Genomic DNA, 24,012 nt, shown 5'->3' with positions numbered 1-24,012 from the left:
AATGTGCAACCATGTACAAACCCAGAACTAGCAGCTTTTGTGTCACAGGAAGGCTTCAGCTTTAGCTTCCCAAACCTCTTTAAAAACATATTCCAGGCACAAAACAGTGGCACCTCCAGTCTGAAGAGTTAACAGGTGGCTGAGACCATTATTGGGGAGGGCCACAGTGTCTGGGCTTGTGGGGGGTTGGAGTTCAGCATCATAGAGGCCGAAATCTTCCATCCTGCATCCTCAAATAATACAGAAAGATGGACATGATTCAGGAATTTATTCTGATAAGCAGGGGCTGAGCCAGGTTAGCTCCACCTGCCCTTTGCTTACCCCATTTTCTCTACTTCAAGGCTCTGAGCTGTGGCTTCTCCAGAGGTATTTTGCAATATGGGGCTGTATATGTCGCCGCCTGTCTCATTGCTTTCTCTGTGGCTTCCCCTGGCCAAGATGCAGCTGCTGCAGCCTCTGCCCACCCAGTCTCCAGCTCTGTCCTTGGGTCCAGATGGCTCCAACACTGGTGCAAGAAAGAAAGGGAAAGGAAAAAGGGAGAATGGGCTCTGATGCTACTTGATGCAAATGCAGAGGTTCAGCACAGATGGGCAGGGAGTGAACAGAATGTTTTGCTTTACTTTTTCAAATTGGTTTTTGAGTTGGTCAGCTTTCAAGTAGGGTGCTTTTGAACTTAAGAACTTTCAAGTTTTCCAAGGTCAGGAAGAGGAAGGTTTTTGTTTTACTTCAAAATGTGTTGAGCGTCAGTAAAGTTTTGCATCTGTGAGCACTGAAGCCTGTTCCCCTTTTTGTTTTGCTCATTTCAGGCACTTCCCCCTCTCTTTTGGTGCTTCTGTCTCATGAAACCACCTCAGCTTCTTGCTCGGTTTCAAACGCTTGGGATTGCAGCAACTGCTGCACATGTTTGCCCAACAAACTTCCAGGTGTGCAACAGAACTTCCCTTTCTTCTCCTGATGCCTGTGACCCTCCCATTGTGTATCCTCAACATCTGCTTCAGAGGGTTGGGGGAGCCTTTGGAGCAGATTTGGGAGTGGAGCCGAATGAGGGAGGACAAGAGGAATTCCCTTTGCATGAGTGAAAATTGCGTTGTGCAGGATACGTCCCTCCATCCTTTTCTACTGACTCCACCCACTTCTGCCAAGCACAGCTCATAGTCAGCAAGGATTTAATCTATGTTTTCTTGGACTTTAATAAACTGTGACTGAAATCTGGAAGAGCAAATGAGGTAGCAGGAAAATTGAGTGGAGGTGAGAAAATCTTTGCTATCCCCTGAAGTCATCTTTGGTGCACAGTGCATCTGTGAGACAGCTTGCCCTCTGGCAGGATTCTGATGAGGAAACAGGATTTGTGATGGGTGGTGAACCTGTTCCATACTGAGTACCTTGTGACTTCCAAGAGAACTATATAACTGTTTCCTGTACACTCTATGCCACACTGTGGTCCTCGAGCTTCGTTCAGCTGGTCCAAAGCATGTTACAATTATACAATATAAGAAATAAAAGCAGCAGTAAAAATACAATTAAAAGTCACACATACAGCATCTAGCGTAGTGCATTGCAATTGCTATGACAGGCAGAAAAACCAGCAATTTCCAAGTGGTGCATGGTAGCAAAAGTTTGGGAAACACTGCTCTATACTGCTGCCCACTGAGTAGGAACTCAAGTTGCTTAGCTCTATTGCATGGAATATCCTTACATGAGTCTGCATCCTCAGACCGTATGTTTGCAGACCACTTGTTTGAAAGCTCCTACTTTTATGAATATGGAATATGAGAGGCTGTCCTTAACCAATTCTGCATTCTCACTACTGCCTTTTGACTTCTAATGCTTAATGTCTTCGGATTACTGAATTTAGCTAAAATTGAGCAGAGGGGAGTTATATTCTTGATAAATATAATGTTTCCAAACTAAGCTATCTTTAATGACAAGTGTCCTTTTAAGATGACCTATGATTACAACCCACGGTTTTGCTGTCATTTAAGCTAGAGGGGACATGTGTTGCTGTCTTGCTCAATTGATGGGATTGGATAGATGACTGAGTGATGAGACCGCGGGCCGGGTCTTTAGCTTGTCATCTTGTCTGTAATTCAGTATGACAGCATGCATGCAAGGCCAGTAGATTTCTTCCATCGTCCTTATGCTTCGAGACAGAGCTCTCTGTGTGCTTTGGTGCTCTACATATTCTAGCTAGCTGGAACTTCTGTGCATAGAAGTGTTTTCTCATTAACCATAAAGACTTGGCAAGTTGTTTAGTATGGCTCATTTCTTGGTGAATTTCTCCTGTTCTGCTATGACATACAAACTAATGTTCATTTTGAACCAAGTTATCAAGCTACTGCCTGCTGTATCTTAGTGTTTAACATGTTACATATGCCCTTTTCCATTTCTCTCATTCAGGTGGTCTCTTTCCTCCTTTCAATCTTCCATTATCAAAACAGCTAGGAATTGCTAGGAATTATGGGATGTTTCAAGGAGCATGATATAGCTCGTTGTCAGTAAGGAATTCTAAGCACCTTTATACCTTGACTTGGTAGGTCAAGCCCTTTTGTTATTTTGTGGGTTTTTAACTAAACGAATTAGTACAATTATTTTCTCTCTCATATTTTGGTGGATGAAAGGCTGTTGGAAAAAATGGGAGGAAATTGCCTGGTAGAGACAGAGAACAAAACAGCTGAACTAATCTTAGGTGTTAATTAGAATATTAACAATTCAAATATAATTTCTCTCTCTCTTTCTAAAAGATTAGCTGTTCTTTTCATTACTGGGTTGTTTTTTAACACAAGCAAATAAGTGTTTCGTTTTTTGAAAGATGAAGCATCCTCCGTGCAGTCAGGTTTTCTAATGTACTAGTCTATTTGAATTTTTATTTCTGTTAATCTGCATGGATCATGATATATTAACACACGCATAAAGGACATTACCATAATATTTAAAAATCTGTCCACATATATTATGCATAGGTATGTTGCATGTTGAAAAATATATAGCATTTGTTCTGAAAGTAAGCTCGTGGAAAGAGCATGGAGATCGGGCAGGGGGTGGGACAAGGAGATCGGGTGGGCGGCTGGGATGGTGAGGGTGTGTGTGTCCTGCTTTGCCCTCCCAAAATGTTGAAGGGTATGATGTGTAACTTAATATACAATGCCCTGCAAAAGGCATTGCTCCACAGCTTCAGTAAGATCTTATAAGGACTTTCTTTCCTCATGCCGCTTCAGTTGTTAGGGATCTCTAACTGGAGTACGGGTGGTGAACATGTTGCCCTCCCAGATGTTTCTGGGCCCCTGGGATAGCTCAGTTGGCAGCCATGAGACTCTTAATCTCAGGGTCGTGGGTTTGAGCCCCATGATGGGCAAAAGTTTCCTGCGTTGCAGGGGGTTGGTCTAGATGACCCTCGTGGTTCCTTTCAACTCTACAATTCTATGATCACTGTGATTGTGACTCTCAGCTCCCATCATCCCTGACCAGTGGAAATTGGAGTCCAGCAATGTATGGAGGGCCACTGGTTCCCCACCCCTACTCCAGGCAGACATTTCTCTCTGCTTCTGGCATCATCCAAAATTACTACAGGATACTTGGAGGCTGTGTCCAGCATCTGAGCAGTTTTTACTTATTAAGCAATTCAGGAGCCAAGTTTGTGGCTTGGAAGTATTTTCACGAGGACTTAAGCGAAAAGGTTACTAAAAGCAAATTAATTTTAAAAAATAACTGTGAGCTCCTGTTATTAGGAGCATTGAACCGGCAGCCAAAGTTTGACAACAGTTACTCCACCTTAATCAGTGGGCCTTTCTTGGGGTGGCCTTAATTTTTATTTTTAACACTTGGATTTTGTTCCCAATGACTGAACTTCTTTGCTGCCAGCGTGTTACCCTTTGTTTTGAATAAGAAATTTATTGTGCAGAATGAATGTTGGAATGGGACAAGGGATTTGGTCTTTTCCTTGTATTTTTTCTTCTTCCCCTGATTGAAATTGGTTCCGCAAAACGGAAATTTGCCAAGCAAATCTGTTTACAGAACACTCTGCTTCTTAATATAACGAAAGCAACCAGAAGGAGGAAAATGCTGCAAAGCATCAAATAAAGAGCTGTTTTAATGGGGCAGTGACATTTTGCAGAATTTTCCCTTTTGTATTAGTTTCCTGCCCGTTAGCTATGTCAGCGTAAGAATTTTCTTGCTGTGTTGCTGGGAATGTGAATAAAATAACTGTGTCCAACTTGCTCCTGATATGTCATAGCCATGATTTCTGTCCTGAACCATAGAATGAAAATCACTTGCATGCATAGTTTGAATGCTTTGTCTGCCACATAAAATAAAGGCTTGTTTTCCCCCTAGAAGAAAGCAATGACCTCTAGAGGGAGCCATCTGTCTAAGTCGCCTTGCTAATGGTTTTTTTCCTGTCTCCCATAAGTGGCCCTGTAATGGCAAAATTTGGCAACACTGGATCTGTAGCTATACTGTTAGCTCTGATATGTGGATCTTTGTAGACTGACCTCCGGCAGAAGAAAGTGAAAGAATAGACCAACGGTAGCCGTGAATAATTTGTTGTGTGTCTGTAGCCACAGTCAGCAGATGATGTTTTATTCCATAATAAAATGCACACTTCTGGGGCATATTTGTAGTAACTACTAACCACAGTGACAGTCACTCTGTATTTATTGTTTTGATGTCACATTCTTTTGTGCTACACACCCAAATAATACTTTTCTAAAGATCATATGTTGAAAAAATGTACAACATTGGGTTAAAAAATTAGACTGCAGAATAAATTATTCTGGGAACTTTGCCCATTCTCTCCCCACCCCCACTTTACAAGGTGGAATTCATTGCACTATAGTCTAAAATAATTTGCAATCAAGATATGGAGAAAATTCCTTTATAAAAATGCTGGGTTGACATTAATGTAATTTTTCCATTGGAGCCATGAAAGACTCTTAAATGAGAAAGACTTGTATAATGAATAACTGTAACTAGCAGTACGGAGCATAATTGCAATAGTTTGTTTGTTTACATTTTGTGTATTTTTCCTTTTCTCTCTTGGAAAAAAAGTTTCCAAAAAGTAACTTCTTTTTTGTGCTGTTTATAGATTTATTTTTCCAAAACAATGCTATAGTTTTTGCTATTTAGATGTAGCAAGAGAATATTATTTCATGAATGAAAGCTTTAAAATAACATGAAACATTTATGTGATTTTTTTTTCTTACTGAACAGTTTTTTTTTCAGTTTATGTACCCAACTGCTGCCCCACTTTTTGGGTACAGAACATTTATTCTGACTGTTCTCTACACACATTTTTTGCATCCAAATACCTTCAAAAGGAAAGAGTCACCCACAGAGTAAAATAATTTTGAGGGGTGGGATGGGGATCCATATTTATTATTTTGCAAGGCACAAAGGCTGTCTGTTTTTAGCTGGGAGACCAAAAAATGATGCATGCCAAACCACATCCCTAATTGACCTTTTAAAAATTCATTTTACTCCAGGCACCCCCCTACCCAAAATCACGAGAAAAATGAATTTTTTTATAAATGATGATTATCAGTGGGATAATTCTCAGACTACTGCTGTGTATGAGCTACCTTTGAATGATGGATTAATAATTCTTGAAGCATTGGCCCCCAAACTCTTATGCCTGTAACATTTATATAAGTGTGTGAAAGAAGAAAAAATCTGAAAACTACATTTTCATGTCTTGAATTGCTAATAAGCTGGACATCCTTAGTAGGTCTAATGAATAAATATAATAGTTTCAAATTCATACATGCCAATAAAATAAAAATGAGTGTTCAGGATGGAGTGTGGAAGTACTCAGTCAAGCATACCTGTTTAGAGTTTCCCTTCATTCTTGGTTTCCGTAACTGTGTTGCAATAAAGCCAGATCTGGAATTAACCAGGGGAAGATGGAAATTTTATGTTTTAAAATTAAAGCTCTTTGGGATAGAAGGAAGATAGCTTTTCCCCTCGTGAAATGAGATGACAAGTTGGCATATCTATAGTATTTCCAGGGTACGAAGTGTTTTACAAATCTTATTTAATTATTGTCATAACACTCCTAACGTTGTTTAGACTTGTGATTTGCCCAAGGCCATCCAGTGAGCATTAGACAGGCCTGCGTGAGAGTTTCAGATTTGGATGCTCACACTGCTAATGTTTGGTCTGACGGTTGCTGAGGCAGCTATTCCTTGCAGTGGCAGCTAGTCAGAATGGGAATTAATAGCTGTATGAAGATGTGGTCAGCCAGTTGTCATCTTTAACAAAAAGCTTGGTTTAATTGGAACTCAGCATGTGCCCCAGAAATATGTTCTCTTTTGGCTTTGCTTCAGGCAATGAACACGGCACTATCGCCAAGGAAACTGGAGAAAACAACAATGGTTTAAGCTCAGTTTGGAGCTGGAATGGTTTAAGCCAGGCATAGGTAAACTCCGGCCCTCCAGATGGTTGGGACTACAGTTCCCATCATCCCTGACAACTGGTCCTGTTAGCTAGGGATGATGGGAATTGTAGTCCCAAACATCTGGAAGGCCAGAGTTTGCCTATGCCTGGTTTAAGCCAAACTTCCGACCATAGCAACAACCTTCATATATGGACCCCACTAAGTGTAAAAAATGATAATTCCCTGGAACTTTTACCATATGAAATGCAAGTGCACTTCCTTATTTAGCTATTCATTAACTCTGGGAAAGTAACAGTGAGGCTTCCTCCAGCAAGCGGCTTCTACCAGTAGCTGAATTAAGTCTAAATGTACTTTTCCAGGGAAATATCTGCACCTTTCCTTGGGGAGGGGGGCACCTGAATATGAGTTCTGATTGGCTAGAGTCCCCAAGTGACCTTCCTATTCCACTTCAGCAGAAAAATTAGTTGGTTATACCTGCTGACACTTCACTAACCGTGTCCTTCGTCACATAGTGTACTTTCTGTCCAGCACTGTCCTTAATTGCAAAATCAGTTGCAGCCTGTGGGAAAAATGATGCTCTACCTAAAAACATGGAGCAACACTGTTCTTATCCCAGCACAGGGCCACCATGGTTTTATTTCCCACCAGTTGTTGGTTGTATTTCCCACCCCAAACTATGGCAGATCTGGCTACCAATCCTTCCTCAGACAGTATAATAAATAAACTTGAATGTTTTGTTCTTTAAATTACACTGCCGGATTTAAAACTTGTTAATAAATTATTCTCCTTTGTGCACAATTAATATTACAGTAGTGGGCTTTAGACATGGAATGAACATATATATGGATTTAGAGATATAGAGATAGATATTGATAAAGCCTACTTATAATTTATATCATTAGACATTATCAGCGTTTCAGTAGTTCCTTGAATTGTGTACTGTCTCTTTAAGGAAACTGTTACATCCTCAAATAAGTTCATTTCCCTACTTAAAACTCATCATTTTCCCAACTTCACCCCTGCTCTCAATCTGGTTAAGTACCAGCTCTAGGCAAGGACTCACTGGAAGTAAACAGGGTTGAATGGAGTTTCTTAGCTGTTACTCACCATCAGCTTCTTGTGATGGATGCGTTTTTCTCTGGAAATCTTGCTTCAGCTTCCCTTGAAGTCTTCCTTTTGATTAGGGACCTGTGGACCAGGACGCAGCAAGAAGGAGTCATGGTGTCCTCCTCTGATGAATTCCTCCTTCTTAAGGCCAGCTGCATAATACTGTCACACTGACCAGAAACTGGATAGCCACCTCTGAAGTCTTCTCATAACTTGCGCCTCTGCCTTAAGTGGTATAAGTTAATAATCACCTCTTCACCACCTTCCTAGCACTAGACCATGCCACCCCTGGAAAGGGCTGTGTTTTCCCTTATATACCTCTAGAGCCACCTGCTCATTGGCCTTTCTAAACTAATGGGGGCAAATAGAACATTCTTAAATGGCCTCCAAAGCTTTTGAATCCTTTTGAATCCTCTAGTCTACTGTACTGTATAAGGTAACAGGCCTAGTTTTGATGTCTCTATAGCTTCATACAGTTATGGCCCCATTTAACCTCTTCCTGTTATTTATAAACACAACAGTATTGCCTTTTAAAACACAGTATTATTACACACAGCTATTCTAATGCATAGGAAACAGGTCCAACTTCCTGCATCTGCAAAGAGTTGGGCTAGATGAACTTCCAACTATATGGAAGTTGGCTATTAAGAATCCTTGGTTTCTGACTGTGTGGTTGCCATGTTATCCTAAATTATATTTAGATGGCTAAGTGGCTACTCTCCTTGGAGGGAAAAAAAGGGAAAGGCCATGTGCAAAGGAAGTGGGAGAGAATTAGCCTGAGGATTTGGACTGGATTTGGATTGTAGTCCATAGATCTTGTTGCAGACATAAAGATCACATGAAAATAAAATACTTAAAACAGAATGTGATGTGCATATTTGCCAGGCTAAATGAGTCCACATGGGTGACTTCCATTCCATGCAACTACACAATATTCACCGTGCTTTTATTTTGTTTTTCTGTTAGAAAACAGTGCTTCAGTGGGTACTGGCAGAGGTTGATGTCGTTTTACAAAAGCCAGCTACTGCCCTGTGGAAGCTGTTGCCGGTGCTCTTGCTTGGAAAGACCAAGTGCCCCCAAATCTAAACTGGTCTCCTGCATTGGTAACATGTTGTATTAACAGCAGATTCATTTATTTCCTAATTAACAAAAAGTGTTCTTTTTATTTAAGCCATCTGGCTGGAGAGCATGTTGTTTAGCTGCTTGCCATTACAGATTGGAGCTACATGGGGAGAAAGATGTCTCAGTTCTTGTTTTGGCTTGTGTCTGGTTTGATGTCGTAGGTGCACTATTGCACATGCTCATCACTGCAGCATTCATTCCTCACTGACTGCAAAAAAGTGTGTTAAAATATTTCTTTTTACCAACAAAACAGGTATTGTTTTGACAGCCTATTTCATGCCACTCCATCAATTGCAATTCAGACTTGCGGTTCTCTTTACACAACAATGAAAGAACCTGGAGCCAAGCTCTTTAGATGACCCTCCTCTGTAGGGGCTTGCCAAGAATTTTAAAATAGCCCCATGGTGGTCTCTTGGCTCATCTTCATTAGTGATGATGTACTTGTGTGGATTCAGTGCTGTAACATGAAAGGTCTACTGCTTTTTACCGATCCATCTTCTCTGCAGTTCCCTTCTGTTTCTCACTGTGCATGTAACCTTTCCCTGGTCTTTCCTAGCTGTGCTGTCTCACATCTCCATTCTGTCTTGAAGTGGAATTCTGCCTGACCTCTAAAATTTTATCTTTCCTGTGCAGCTTTCATTGTTTCTCCACCTTTGCTATATGAGTATTAGTCCATAAATTATCATTTTCAACAGATATGCAATTCTACTTTCCCATAATATCAAAGATCTTCTAGCCTCTGCTATAATCTTCTACTGATACTACTCGTCTTGACCTCCAGGAATATATTAATAAGAATATATTCTTCACCTTAGTTATTCAGGCTGATTCAATTGATCCATGCAATTGGATAGCTTCCACAGCTAAAACAGTAGCAAGCAAAATTGTGCTCTGTAGTCTAGCATTGGCCAACATTATACTCCAGAATTGCAGAAGACAGTATTGGGCCCTGAATTGTTTCTTTGACACATTAGTACTTCGCAACGCATGCAGGTTGACTTGGGAGCAGTCTGACTCGAGACCACAGTGGGAAAAACACATGATTTGTATCCAGGAGGTCACCAGTTCATCCCCTCGCATCTCCAGCTAGTGGTTGGAAAGACTCCTGTCTAGAACTGGAGAACCTTGGCCACTCAGTGTAGACAACACTGATGTAGGTGGATTAATAGTCTGACCTTGTATAAGGCAGCTTCCTACCAGTAGAGAGTACTTTTTTTCAGATGACTGAATCATCAAGATAGCCTCATGCATTTGGGAATGGAGGCATAGTTATAGACCATCTGGATTCTAAGCATACCTCCCTCCGCCTTGCAACCCAAGGCCCACTGTCTAGATGTGATGGTGAAAGAAACAGGTTTCAGTGTGGAGTGTGAAATTGGAGCTGGCAAGGAAACTGGAACAACTAATTGCATGGATGCAATAGATGTTAGGGGTGCTCCACTGAACAGAGCCTCCTCAAATGTAGTTTGGCTTAAAACAGGGATGGGGAAACCATGGCACTCCTGACATTGTTGGACCTTTGTTCCAGCCAGCATGACCAGTTGTGACTGTGGTACAGCTGGTGCCTACCCTTTTAGATCCCAGCAAAAGTCCTGGTTCTTAGCCCAGGATTCTAGTGGAAATACTTACATTTTTATTTCACTGCTTTTGACTTACCTGCCTTGCTTTTTGTAACAGCATTGTGAATTTGAAGTAGTTTTAATTGTAACTCACTCTAAAATGGTTGTTCAATGAAGAGTAGGTAAGGAATGTTTTAAATTTTATAAAAAAAACATACATTTTAAAAAATGGTGAGGGATGATGAGAGTTGTGATCCAACAGCATCCAAGCTCATGAACTGATTCATGTTAGAGTGGCTCTCATGTTTAGAACTATACATTTGTAAGGTAAGCTTTGGCTCAGAGAAGAAGTCTCTGCTCTCTTAACCATGCTTAAGTAGATTGGGCGTGCATCATGGATTCCCATGGATTCCCTCACTCTCCTTTTTTTAATTTTAACTCTGGTCTAGTTATATCTGCACAGTGGTTATCACTTTTATCAAGGTTTGCAACTCTTATTCAAACTTGGTTTGAAGCACTAATTTAAATTTCTAGGAAAAGTTGTGCTCCACAGGTCACACCTTATATTTATTAAAATGTTTATGTTATTCAAATATGCCTAGCAGTTTTCCAGTTGGACTTTGTGAAGAAGCACCAGTTTTTAGGTTGGCTTACAGGTTAGCCGTGTTGTTGTCTGGTGGCCATCATAATACTCAGCAGAGATGTAGACAGGAAAGTTGACTTAGCTGGGTGTCAAGATGGGTATTTCAACATGGAATCAAATGCATACAAAGCTTCATACAACTGTACTGCAACATAAATTTTATGCAGCAGCAAGATCATTAACTATTCTCTAAAACTCTATGGAAAACCTTGCTGTTACGAAAAATTAGAATAAAATAACCCATATCACCAACTAGTAGGATACCCATATGTAATTTTTTTAAATAAAACCCCCAACACAGTCTTTAAAACTTTAAACTGAATATGAATTTGTACCAGAGATGAGGGCAAGCACAAAAACCAGCATTTTTGAGGTTTGATGCTGTACTTTCAAATCAACCAAGATTACACTCCTCTGCTGAAAAGTGTGCCTTCTCTTTTGCCTCTACTACTTTCACATCAAATCTCAGGAATGATGCCATCGCTCCAGGTCAAAGGAAAAGCAGAACCAGCTGCCTTAAGCCAAACAAAGAGCAGGTTTGCTGTCCTCCCTGCTATTTTGGCTTGAGCTCTTCAGACTGGAAAATTCAGAAGCATGATCTCTCAAGCTTTGTAAATGCCAAAGCCATCTAAGAGGAAAATAGGACAAGGCTACCCCCAGGCAAGTTTGTACAGAAATCCGCTGGCTGCAAGGAATATTTACGGTAAACATCGCATAGGATGGAACTGCTCCTTGGAAATTATTCCACGAGAACAATCCTGAAGGAGTATATATAGGCAGATTTTAAAAAGGAACATCTGGGAAATATGGTAGAAGGCAAAGGAAGACTCAACAGATGAGGTATTGCCTTTTCAACAGGGACCACAAGACGGCCATCAACAACAAAGCTGTCTAAACAATATTGGCTCAGCCTTGGAAGGTGATTTCATGTTGACAAGGCACACCAAAGGAGAAAGCACATGGGGTGTGCTTCTGCTGTGCTTCGGGGGAATTTGGGTAGTGAGAGACTGCACCCTTCACATTCTGCTCTGTAAATGGAAAAAAGAGAAAGCCTGGCATCCACAGGCCCACTCTTCCAGTGCTTGCTGGAAAAAGGCACCACAGCTTTAGAAGCAACTACAGCAGCTTGTAAGCAAAAAGGATTAGGTAACTCAAAGTGCCAATAAGATCCTTGAGCCTGGAGAAGGATCCAGATTTGGACCAAGTGCCGCAAGAATTCTTCTGAATTGGACTCACTGTCCTAAAAATATACTGTCAGTATTCATCCATTTCATTTTGAGCCCAGACACTTTAGTATTACGTCTCTCAATATTCTTATAAATGCCATACTGTAAGATAGATGCTTTGATAAATGGTGAAATGCAAAATCTAGGAAAATTGACCTATAAAGGTAGGGAGCACTAGTTGACTATTATATTGATGAGAATAGATTCCAGATTGAGCAAAATTGCCTTACTGTAAAACACTTTGGGAATACACAGTTCCACATCTAATGTGACATTATTGTTATTATAGGTTTGGAGAGGGGGAGGAAATCTAAAGTGTTAGCTAGGGAAGTTACCATTGAACGCCCTTTTTGGTACTGATTTCATTATCACTAGGATAAATCTTAAGAAGACTGTTCTGATTTAGAAATATGACTGCTTATCACTGAGGTGTAGAAACTTCATGCTACATGTTCAAGCAGCAACTTATGTACAACATAAATGAGGGAGTTAAAACTAAGAGCAATTATTCACGATGAGCTTTCTGTGTGTTGAGTGGTATGGTGAGTCATATTTTTGTTGTTGTTGACAGATTATCCCTAAATCATTCAGTCTAGCTGGGAAACTTCTTCCCAGGGAAAGTCTATCTTTAAAAGTTTGGAGATCAGTTTTTGTATCCTTTGTTTGATTATTGTAAGAGAAGGCATCAATTCTCCAGAGAATATTTAGTGTGTGTGTATGTGTGTGTGTGTGTGTGTGTGTGCATGAGGGGCTGCAGGGTAGCGGAATTCCTAAAAATTGTGTGCTTCCCCCATTACGCTGGTTGATTCCTTCTGTTGGTGGACAGAGATCATTGGTTACCACTCACTGATTATTTGTTTGGAATTGTTTCACAATACTTTTTTAAAAAAATAATTGGTGTTTCATTAGTTTTCCTTTGTTGATTCATCAAGGCATAACAGGTTTTATACTTCATATTAATGTGGTTGGTTAGATAGGAGGATGAATATGGCATTCTAAACTCTGTTCAGTTTTGCATTTGCTGGATTTAGCCTTTTAAAACAGCTAAAGTTGCATGAGCTGTCGCTAGCAAATGGCGTATTGTTACATCACCCAAACAGAATGGGTTTCTGCTTTTGGACAACATATCTCTAAAGTTCCTGGCAGATGGCTATCGCAGGAGGTTAGGAAGGATTGAACAGTTTGACAAACACAGCCTCGGAGAACCTCCTCTGGAATTCTAGAGAGGGTTTTCCAGCTAGACTTAGTCATTCCCCCCCCCCCCTCAAATGTCTTGGCATGGCTGATCACTTGAGGGTGACATATGGTAGGAACACGCTCTGAGGGACAAGCCTCCCGGATGGCAAACAGCACCATGCAAAACAGACAGATGGTGGCTTATTCAACCTTGGAAAGTCGTTTAATCCTACATACTGGCAAGGCCTGAGTGTAAAGAGAGACAGACACACAACCCTAATGGAATCTGAAGCAAAGATGTGATGAGTTCACTTACAAATTGCCTAGGACTGAGACTGCCGTAGAGTTGAACAGATATGGTTGTACACAAGGATTTGTGAACATACGAGTTCTGGTTGTTTTGAGCAACATCATAGACTAAAGAACATCAAGCAAAGTCAGCACTTGTTCTTTCAACTAAAATTAAAATGGCATATTTGAAAAGCCACTGATGATTTGACTTGTTCACTTGGTTGAAACTTTGCTTAGGAGAGGTACCTGCTTCTCTTCAGGATTCTGATTACATTTTAAAAGGGAAGTATTCAGGTCTCATTTTCTCTGTCACAAACCATCAGGTTTATAAACAGCCCCCCCAACCACATGTGTATTGCATTTATTTGCATAATACATACAAAGAAAATGGTGAAATACAATATTTTGCTGGCTAACAATGGAGACCAACAAAGTCAGTGACTAAACAGTGGTAATCTATTAAAAAGCCAGGGTTTTTTTAAAAAAAATAATACTAATAAGTTGGGTTTTTTAAAATGTAATTTTTAAGGTCATATAACCTAATATTTAGGTTTCAATTCAACTAAATCGTTGTACTAGCAGGAGCCAACACAATGACTCCTGCTAGTGCAACAGCGCTTTCCTTCCTCTCTGCCTCTCATGCCCTCCTCCAAATCATCTCTTGGGGGTTGGGAGAAGTTCCAGAACAGCACGTGGAGGTGAGGCACATTGTTCCATCTGGGAAGCAGAAATGCTGATGGAACGATTGTATTAGCAGGATGCTGAATTCCATCCTTAAAAACCCCACCAATAGTGAGAAAGTGTTAACCTTTTTATGATTATTGGAGCGATATTTTATAGAGCAGAGTCCTCCTGTGTAGAAAGTCCTTCTAAAGGATGTCCAGCTTCTGAGTTGTCTTGAAAATGCATAATAATTACTCTTCTGATCACTGCAATAGTTGATCAAGAGTTTGGAAATATTCGTGGCTGAGATTTCTTCTCTGTGTTTCCTTCTCAGAATATTTGCCATCACATGCCTGGTTCCAGAGTGCTCATATCCACTTGAACTGGTTTCAAAGGGATACTGTGATTCTCCGATGTCTGCCTTGGTAAGTAGAGCTGTGTGTGGTGTCTCCACAGCCCACCTCCCACCTGATACAGAAACTCTTAAGTTTTGTTTTGAGTAGCCCTGTCATTCTTGATTGTTTTCCCCATCTTCTCCAACACTCTTACCCAACTCGGTGCCATCCAAATGTTTTGGACTACTATGCTGACTGGGGCTGATAGATGTAATACCCCAAAACAGCTGTAGGGGAAGGTTGGTGGACACCAGACAGATGTCAATTCTCCCCAAACACCTCAAGATCAATAGTCTGAAATGGTTTGCAAATATTTTAAAATGTGGCTATTAGAATGATAATAAAGATAGTCTTTCTTACAATGAAGACTGAAATTAAAAATTAAAGTGACCGATCGATATGCACATGCTGCCGCTTTCATTTGGTAGGCAATAGAAAAGGTTTTCATTTTGTAGACAGGCTAGACACTTTGCTGGTCACAGCCTCCTCTTAGAGATTGTGTTTCAAAAAAGGCATATATTTCCTTGCCTGCATTCCTCTGGATACGAATAACTAAGAGGTGCAGCACTTAGGAGAGGAGCCAGCTGTTTGCAGAAATGTCTTCTCTGCCTACAAAAGAGAGAAAAAGTTTAATGGCTCCTAGAAAAACTGACACAATTGTGTTTTCTCAGACATTTCTGCTGAAACAGCGAAGTCTATATCAAACATACGTATCACCAATGATTCCTACTCACCCCCAACATCAGCTAAGGACAATGGGAACACAAGTCAAACCATACATTTTTATATGCTAAATAAAGTCCAAAAGGTGGCCATAGGCATGTGGAACTATTTGTCCTTTTAATACAAGTTCATATAATCTTCTCCATAAAGCAGGTGTGGGAAAACTTTGGCTTTCCAGATGTTGCTGAACTGCAGCTCCCATCACCCCTGGCAATTCTCTGTGCTTGCTAGGGCAGATGGGCATTGTAGTTCAACAACATCTGAATGGCCAAAGGTTCTCCGCTGCTGTCATAAAGCAGGGGGTATTGTTGGGGGTATTGCCTGTCTCATATTATTTTTATCTATGCTACATAGCAGGGGAGGGTAACTTGTTCTGGGTAGCTGGCCAGATCTTTCCCAACCACTGTGGGTGAAATCTGACCAATGGGAGGGTCCGCTTACCTCACACCAGGCGACCTATCTTTACCCACACTTTCTGAAATGAAACCATGTGGGTGAAGACACAGCCCACAAAGCATTGACAGTTGGCTGATCTTCAGCTGATTGTTTGTGCTTGCAGATTGCTAAGCACAGCACTACCTGACCACTATCTGATGTCATAATAAGGCAGGTGAGTGTGATTTGGCCTAAATGGCCCAGCAGGCCTGGGTTCTCCGCTGCTGCCATATTGTGTGAGGGTTGCTGGCTGACCATCTCTTTTGCAGGTTGATTCCTGGCTAATAGTCCAGGATGATCTGTTGATGTTTTATCAAAGGGAGCTAACAATGGGAAATGCTACCCTGGTACCCAGGAGTCAGTCTCTCTCTCTCTCTCTCTCTCTCTCTCTCTCTCTCTCTCTTTCTCTCTCTTGAAATGTGATGCAGTCAGAACTTGGGGAAGGTAACATAGTGCAACACCCTCAAGCTTTGCTAAAATTAGAGAAAAACAGTTAAAAGGTGTTTTACCATTCAGATTTGGAGACAATGAGAGAGCTGAGAGTTTTCTACTTCAGGTTTAGCTGGAAATTAGGGTGCAAGGTTATGGAACTGCAGAAGTTGCACTGTAGAATCTGATGCAGGTTGTGCTGTCTGCTTGCAGAAGTGTCTTCTCCTTTTCCTCTGCTTTAATAAGTAAAGTAGATATTAGGAAGGCACCATAAGCCTCCAGTGCTCTCTCAATCAATGGCAGAGCCAGTATGGTATAGGGAACACAGAAGAAGCACTAAATTTGGTACTGAGCGCACAAGAATTCTGAGAACCACAGAACCACTAAAGAGGTCATCCAGGAAAAGTAAATCAAGCCCCGTGTCACATTCTTGAACTAGGATCCCTGAACTGCAGAGTTGCACTGGCACTACAGGACTGAAAATAATTTCCTTATCCTGATCACAGTCCTAATTTGGGGGAGAGAAGATTCCAGTGCAGCCCACAGTCCTTTCCTGGCAAGCACAAGCTGCCATTGGCTTGGATCCCAGGTTGCTCTGCTATTCATGCAGGGGCAGTGATTGCCGCTCACACTGCAACCCCTCTTCATACCGAGGCTGAGTCTGTCCCAAACCCAGGCCTGAATTGACTGAAATGGGTCAAGATAATGTGTTCCCTCCCAAACAGTCTTAAAATCCAATATATATTCATCTTAATAATAGCAGTTTCCCAAGGATCCTGGGTGGTATTCAGTGTTAGTCCTACTCAGAGTAGACCCATTAAAGCTAATAAACATGACTAACTTAGATTCATTAATTTCAGTGGGTTTACTCTGAGAAGCACTTAGCTAAATACAACCCACGGTCTCCAACTTAAAACAGAAAAACCAAATCAAATGTTTTGAGGCAAACCCCATTTTCAATAAAGCAGACAATTTTCTACTCATTTCAAAGGATGGGTTGGGGAGAATAAACTCTAGGGATGTTTCCAACATATTTCTTGAAAATACATCATCTCTTCTGTCTCTGAACGTCCTTAATTTTGTTAAAAAATAACACTTTAAGCTTTTGGGCAGTTCTTCCTAAGAACCAGCATCTTACTGTTATTTTTCTTAGCATATCCTTTCATTATTAAAAGCTTGGTTCTGCAGCTGTCTTGCATACAGATCCTCCCTTTGAAGTCCCAATAGCTTCCAGCGCTGAGTGGACTGCAGACTTTGCCTCTGTGTGTTTTGGTTATGTAACAGATTAGATCACTATGAGCATAGTCGGATGATCTCAACAGAGTGGAAATGAGGGATTTGAGCAGGAGAAAGAACAAGATACAGCGTTTGTTTTAGTTTTATTTAAAAATGATTGCTACCCAAGATAGCAGCATGCCATTGAATGCGAAAGTAACCACACCATAGCAAATGCTGCCTTCCTTTCATTTTTATATTAGAAAAATGTTTCCCATGTGGCAAATAATAGGATTATTGGGAGTCAATCAAAGCAACACAAGGGACTAATGAAAGAAGAGGGGGGAAGATACATGGCTTTCTAAACATCATCAGAAATCTGTAGGTCTCTTTAGTTAAATATTTGGGAATGGCTGTCTAGTAAAGTATTTGGTTAGCCATATAAATAAAATGTTATCTCATCTATATTTTCCTCACCCCTCTGAGTAAAATTCATGCCACATCCAATTTGGATACAAATATATAGTCTGATAATTTGTCAATGGCTAACATGTGCTGTGGAAGTTAAAGGTCAAGGCAGTGCAACATACAGTCTTAAAAATGCTACTTCTACAGGAGACTAAGGGGCTGGTTAGCACAGTTGGTTAGAGCGTGGCGCTAATAATGCCAAGATCCCTGTATGGGCCATTTTTCATACTTCGTACAGGAGACGAAACGAGTTTCAAGCACAACCTGCAAAGTTAAATGTGGGTAGTTTATATCCATTCCTTATCTGTCATATTTTTTTCATACTCAGTATGCCTTAGTAGGCAAGTACGTTTTGACTATAAAAGAATAGTGGTGTGTTTTTTTTTTTTAAAAAAACCCCTCATTGCATTTATATATGTTGACAGTGATCATTGTGCTAATTATGTTTATAAAGTTGGGGTCCAAGTCCAATTGGCTCCTCTGCTACAGTAGGATACTTTTCCATTCTTACCCCTGCTGAGTTTTAGTATATGGTAGCTGTTTCCATTTCACATAGCAAGCAAGTGGCATAATAGTATGCTGATTGTGCTGAATAATGGAAATGTATTCCCCATAGGATAAGTGGAGGTGACTCTGTGGCATACTACAGATATAGCACTAAACTGTGACCCCCATCTGCACTCTACATTTTAAAGCAGTATCATACCACTTTAAACAGTCAAAGCAGTGCAAGGTGGTAGCACACAAGCATGAGACTTGTGTATGTATTACCAACCTAAACTATAGCTTTGTATTACATCCATACCAGGCCTGTGTTTGTGCCAGCATGTGTATCTGCAAGAAATTATTGTCCACATCAGAAAATAAAAAAGTGCAAGTTAGGAAGACACCCTTTTCTAAAGCACAGTTCAGTCCTGCTGTACCTTTTGCTACCTCTTATTGTGTTTGCGCAGAGATCTCAACAACATGCCCTTTTAAAATCTGCTTTTGGTTTTTCTTGGAGAGGTGTCATTTTTCGCTTCAAGAAGCTGAAAGTTCATCATGCGACTCAACAGATCAGTAAATGAAGTTCTTGAGTGTTACACACATGCAGTGCACACTTTAGACAAGCAGCTAACTTCTCCACTTCTGATAGCATTCAACTGAAATCTCAATTTTCATAATGTTTTAATGAAGAATGAAAAGTTGCCTTAATGTGGATGAGTAAGCCATTCCTCAAGTCATCAAAGAAGAAGGGGAAAATAATAATTAGAAGTCATGCTTGAAAGACTATCTGGTGTAGTTTAATGGCAGGTTGGCATTTTCTTCCCGCCCCTCAAATCATGCCAGGGGAAAATTGCTGATGAGTCATGATATGCTGTAAGTGCTGCAATGAGGGGGGCATGTAAGAGTATGATTCATAAATAATTGCTGGTAGGGATGAAAAAGTCGACCAATATCCTATAAAACAGGGAGACCTGTCACAAAAGCTTAATCTACCTATAGTCAGGGGATAAATTAATGACCAGTATGGATGTCACTTTAATTTTGCTCCTGCAATATGTGTGTTATGTGTGTACCACAATGCAGTTACATTGGGTACTTCCAAAACAATTTAACAGGAATTCAGTACTGAACTGTCTAGGGCTTTGTTGCTTAATAAGATGAATCTCAAACTTTTTTTGTAATTATGCTGAACAGCAGTTAGTAACTTTGCAGGCTTACTCATTTGCAGCTAATGATTTCATTTAATAAAATATAGTAAATCTAGACAACAGCCAGGACATTTTGCTAGCATTTCCTATGCCACAATTTGGAAGTGTGTATAAGCAAAGCAAACTTAATAGTCTGCAAACTATACAAGGCAAAGGACAATAGTGGGTCTCCACAAATCAAAGTAAATTTTGTTTGAACTAAGGCTTTCAAAAAGCGTTTGATAAAGTCCCTCTCATCAAAGGCTCTTGAGTAGACTTGGCAGACATGGGATGATAGCTCTTCCTATGAGTCAATAACTGATTAAGAAAAGGAAGCAGCGAATAGGAATATCTGGACTGTTCTCAGTTAAGTCACAATGTAAGTTATCGTGAACATAGGTGTGAACTCCCTGGGACCCTGGGTGCTTGAGCACCCACAAAATTCCCCATAAAGGGGCTGGGCACTCACAAATTTTGGTGCCATGGCCATGAACGCTGCATGGCACCCATGGCCCCAGGCACCCACAGTTGTGGGGCCAAGCTGGCACTCCTGATCCTGAATATGTAGTATTGTGGGTGGTGCTGTGGTCTAAACCACTGAGCCTCTTGGGCTTGCTGACTGGTTCAAATCCCCATGACGGGGTGAGCTCCTGTTGCTCTGTCCCAGCTCCTGCCAACCTAGCAGTTCAAAAGCATGCCAGTGCAAAGAGATAACTAGGTACCGCTGTGATGGGAAGGTAAACGGCGTTTCTGTGCATTTTGGCACTCGTCCATATCTCTTTCCTGCTTTCTATTAATTGGATTCTAGGAAAGGGGTGGCCACCAAGCAATTTCAAATGGCCCTGGAAGACTTCAACAGTTTGGTGACAGTGGTGCACTTTTTTATTTTTAATGTATCGGTCCACTTTGTGTATACAGTGCGTTAGAGCAGCAGGTGAATAAGATCATCCTCACCTTGCCTTGTTTCAAGACATTCAATGGGGCTTTTCATACAGTTCCAATGGAGCTGCTGCTTCCAGATCACTCAGCGATGATCAGCAGCACTCGGGTATCATTGGAGGTTTCTGATGATAACCTGAGTACCAGTGATAAATTCTATGGAAGCAGAGCTTCTATTGGTAACCACAGGAGAAACCCCACCTTGAAGCAATATGCCAGGCAAGAAAAATTGACTTTGCTGGAAGCTGCTACTTCAAAGGGCCCTGAGGCAGCAGTTTCCAAGGCCTTCCCTCATTCCTGCCATCAGGAAAGGTAAAAGGCAAGGGAAGCTGCCTGCAGTTGAATGTGCCTGCTATATACACGATCTACATGATCGTGCAAACCTCTTTGTGTGTTGTGAATTTGTGTGAGAGAGAGAGAGAAAGAAAGGGGGGGGGGAGAGAGATTGTCCGCGACAACTTTGGCAACACCCATATTTTGACCATACTCACTGTACATTGTAGTCTTTTGAGGTTACAGTGGGGCAATATGGCCCTCTGGCTGAAAAGGTTTCTAGGGAATGCAGAATGTTGCCATGATTCAAGTTTTCTCTTTCACCCAGCAAGAGTGTCCTGCTCATTGTCGACCCAAATATGACAAATGTTGTAAATCTAGTAACCTAATAGCTTCTACCTTCATTTGGCCTTAATGTGGAGGTGTTTTCTTAATGTCAGGAGGAGGCTTGATTAATTTACCGGGGTTTGATATGGGTAACATTTAAAACGGTAAAATAAGTTTGGTAGTCCGTTCATTTTTATTGCAGCTCCCTTTGCAGCAATTTACCTCATGGAGCAGAGAAATAGTTTGTCAGAATTATTTCCAGATACTTAATTTACTGTGGAATTACTTAATGCCTGTGTTTTTAAAAATACATTCAAACCAATTATAGGCAGATATTTAGTTATATTCAGTATATTTATTTACATGAACACATTACCTGCGCTTTAGCTTTGTATGCAAGTTTTACCTTTTTATTTCATGTAATTTTTGTATTAGGTGGTTTTAATATTTTACTTGCAAACCACCCAGATAACTTTAAAAAACAAAAACAAAACAAAACTGGGTATTGAAAGTAAATGCATAAAACATACTTCCTCCAAATCAGAAACTCTTATCTTGGGTGGATTGATTTCAAATTGTTTTTTAAGTTACAAAGAGTTAAATATGCATGCTGAAATTTAGCAGCACTGCAGATACTTCTGACAACAGTGGCTATAACCTACTAGATGTCCTCTGTATAAGCACCAATGTGACTTTGGGGACTGCTGAGACTCAGTCTGTTGCGACTGGCATCAGTTGCCACAGGCAAGTAATCACAAGAAACTGACCTTGGCGAAAGCACATTTTACACTTCAGTGCTGTTCGACTGTGTGTGTGTGTGTGTGTGTGTGTGTGAGAGAGAGAGAGAGAGAGAGAGAGAGAACGAACAATATGAATAAAAGGAAGGCAAAAGGATTATCACAATTTTCAGAAATTTCAGAGGTACAGTATATGCACAAATATAGACTAAACCTCTGGATGCCCAATTTTATTTCAATTTAATTTTTATGTCAATTTTCCTGGAAATACGTATCAAAAAGTGCTATACGAAATAACTATATATTTTTAAACAGAAAAACAGGAGTGGCTGCTTTTAAAATATACCTCTCAAGGAGTGTGCAAAACAACTAACCAAGCTTCTTTCTATTCCTCACTGTGCATTGTTACCAGAAATAACAAATTCAAAAACAATATGTATGATTAAAAAAAAAGACCTTTTATAACTTAATTTTAAAATGCATTCGTTGCGGTCCCAGTTTAAACTTTTTGCTGCAACTATGAATACTGTGCACTATAATGGTGTCTTTTGCGCTGCAACATGCGCTCAGTTGCCACTAATTAAGAACTTGATGGAGAACTTTATCACAACCCCTGATGCAAAAGGCACACATTTTCTGTGTGTGCTTTTCAACTTGCATATACAATGGCTTGAGGCTTTGAACTGCACAGTTTGTCAAGCCAGAAACAATGTTTTTCAGGGACATTGATGACCTAGGGCAGATAAACTGACAGGCACTGTGCCAGAGGCACAACCTCCAGAATTTAGACTGCCATGTGGTAACTTATAAGATACCTTTTACAGTTTTCAACACTGGATGGCTCAAGTAAAAAACCCAGTTTAGTTTATTCTTCAGATGCACGTTTGTTTCTTAGAAATATTATTTAAGATTATGAACAACTTAGTTATCCCAGTGTCCAAGACGCAGGCTGGTTTGCATACCCTCCAACATGTTGCCCAGAAAACTTAGACACACATCTTTTGGGACATACTCCTGCACAAGTCGTGTGATGTGACCCATGCGAGATTGTGCCCCAAAACATCTTGCAGGCCGTGGTGCCGAAAAACACACATTTTGGGCACCGTGCTCTGGAGAACACAGCCCCCCAAAATAGGATGTCCCGATTTAATTGGGGCATTCAGAGATTACCCGTTTGTCTCCAGGCCCAGTTCAAAGCACTGAGGATGACCTTTATAAATAGCATCAGTCGAGGAAACCTCAGGGGCTGCCTTCTTCCTACCAGCCTTCCTGTTCCAAAAGATTTGACAGAAGTTTGTCTCTTTGTCTTCTTGATGGTGCACCCTTGGCTGATAAGAGCTAGGGAAAAGACCTCCTTTGTGGCGTCACCCAATTTACAGAACTCTTTGATTCCCCAGTGGTGTTTTACTGTATAACAAAAACCTTTTAGTTTAGGCAGATGTTTTATCAGCTAGGCAGGTTTTTATCCAATGCTTTTCTTATAGACTCACTGCTGCACTTTATATATACCATTGTATTTTATGGTTGCTTTGAATTCGTGATAGCCACTCTGAGTGGTGCATAGGCAGGATATACCAATTCAAAATAAATAAATAATAAAATTATTGGGAATCTAAATGAGTGAAAATTAGCTTTTTAGCAGGGAAGCGGCAGAGACTGAACTCACTTGCCCTCCTACATGCTGATTTTAAGCATTTTAAGAAGAGCTTTTGCATATGCAACCCTGGCTGTTGGATTAGGGAAACCTGTGTGCAGTGCCTATTTACATGTACAATACCCAATTCAGCTAAGGATATACACTGGAAGCTTGCTTCCACATTCAAATTTCCCCCAGCTGGATCAAAGCAGACCAAAGCCGTGTTTCAATTCCTGAAGCTCTCCACCCATGCAAATTGGCTGATTTCAACCACACAGTTCCAAATTGTAATCACCACTGCTTGCTTCCAACTTAGTGTGTTCAGGATTATGACGCAGGACAAAAAAGGTTCTGGAAGTTGGAACAATTGGTATAACCAATTAGTAAGTCAAGTTGCCTTCCTACTGGCAAAGTATTGATCCTTAAGTGGATGCCTTAGTATATGCAAACAAATCATGTTTATTTAAATTTTCTATGCTGCCTTTCTGCCTTTCTCTTCAGCTATAATGTAGTTTCACTAATTCCCATTCCTCAGTCATTTGGGAGAGAGAGAATTTCTGTTAGTAACTACGAGTGCCTCACTTCTT

The 24,012-nt window shown here is 40.6% G+C and overlaps 1 protein-coding gene across 1 annotated transcript in view; it reads left to right on the top strand.

Annotated features, from left to right (window-relative positions):
- LDLRAD4 (low density lipoprotein receptor class A domain containing 4) overlaps window positions 1-24,012 on the top strand; it is a 263,177-nt gene that overhangs the window by 36,363 nt on the left and 202,802 nt on the right. The window contains exon 2 of the mRNA XM_081205664.1: window positions 14,510-14,600. The gene's annotated coding sequence lies outside the window, so the exon portion shown is untranslated. The remainder of the gene's footprint in view (window positions 1-14,509; window positions 14,601-24,012) is intronic.

Source organism: Podarcis bocagei, assembly GCF_964188305.1.
Source record: "Podarcis bocagei genome assembly, chromosome: 8".
Classification (NCBI taxonomy): domain Eukaryota; kingdom Metazoa; phylum Chordata; class Lepidosauria; order Squamata; family Lacertidae; genus Podarcis; species Podarcis bocagei.
The sequence above is the reverse complement of the archived record's forward strand: the minus strand, read 5'-3'. Positions and strand labels throughout refer to the sequence as shown.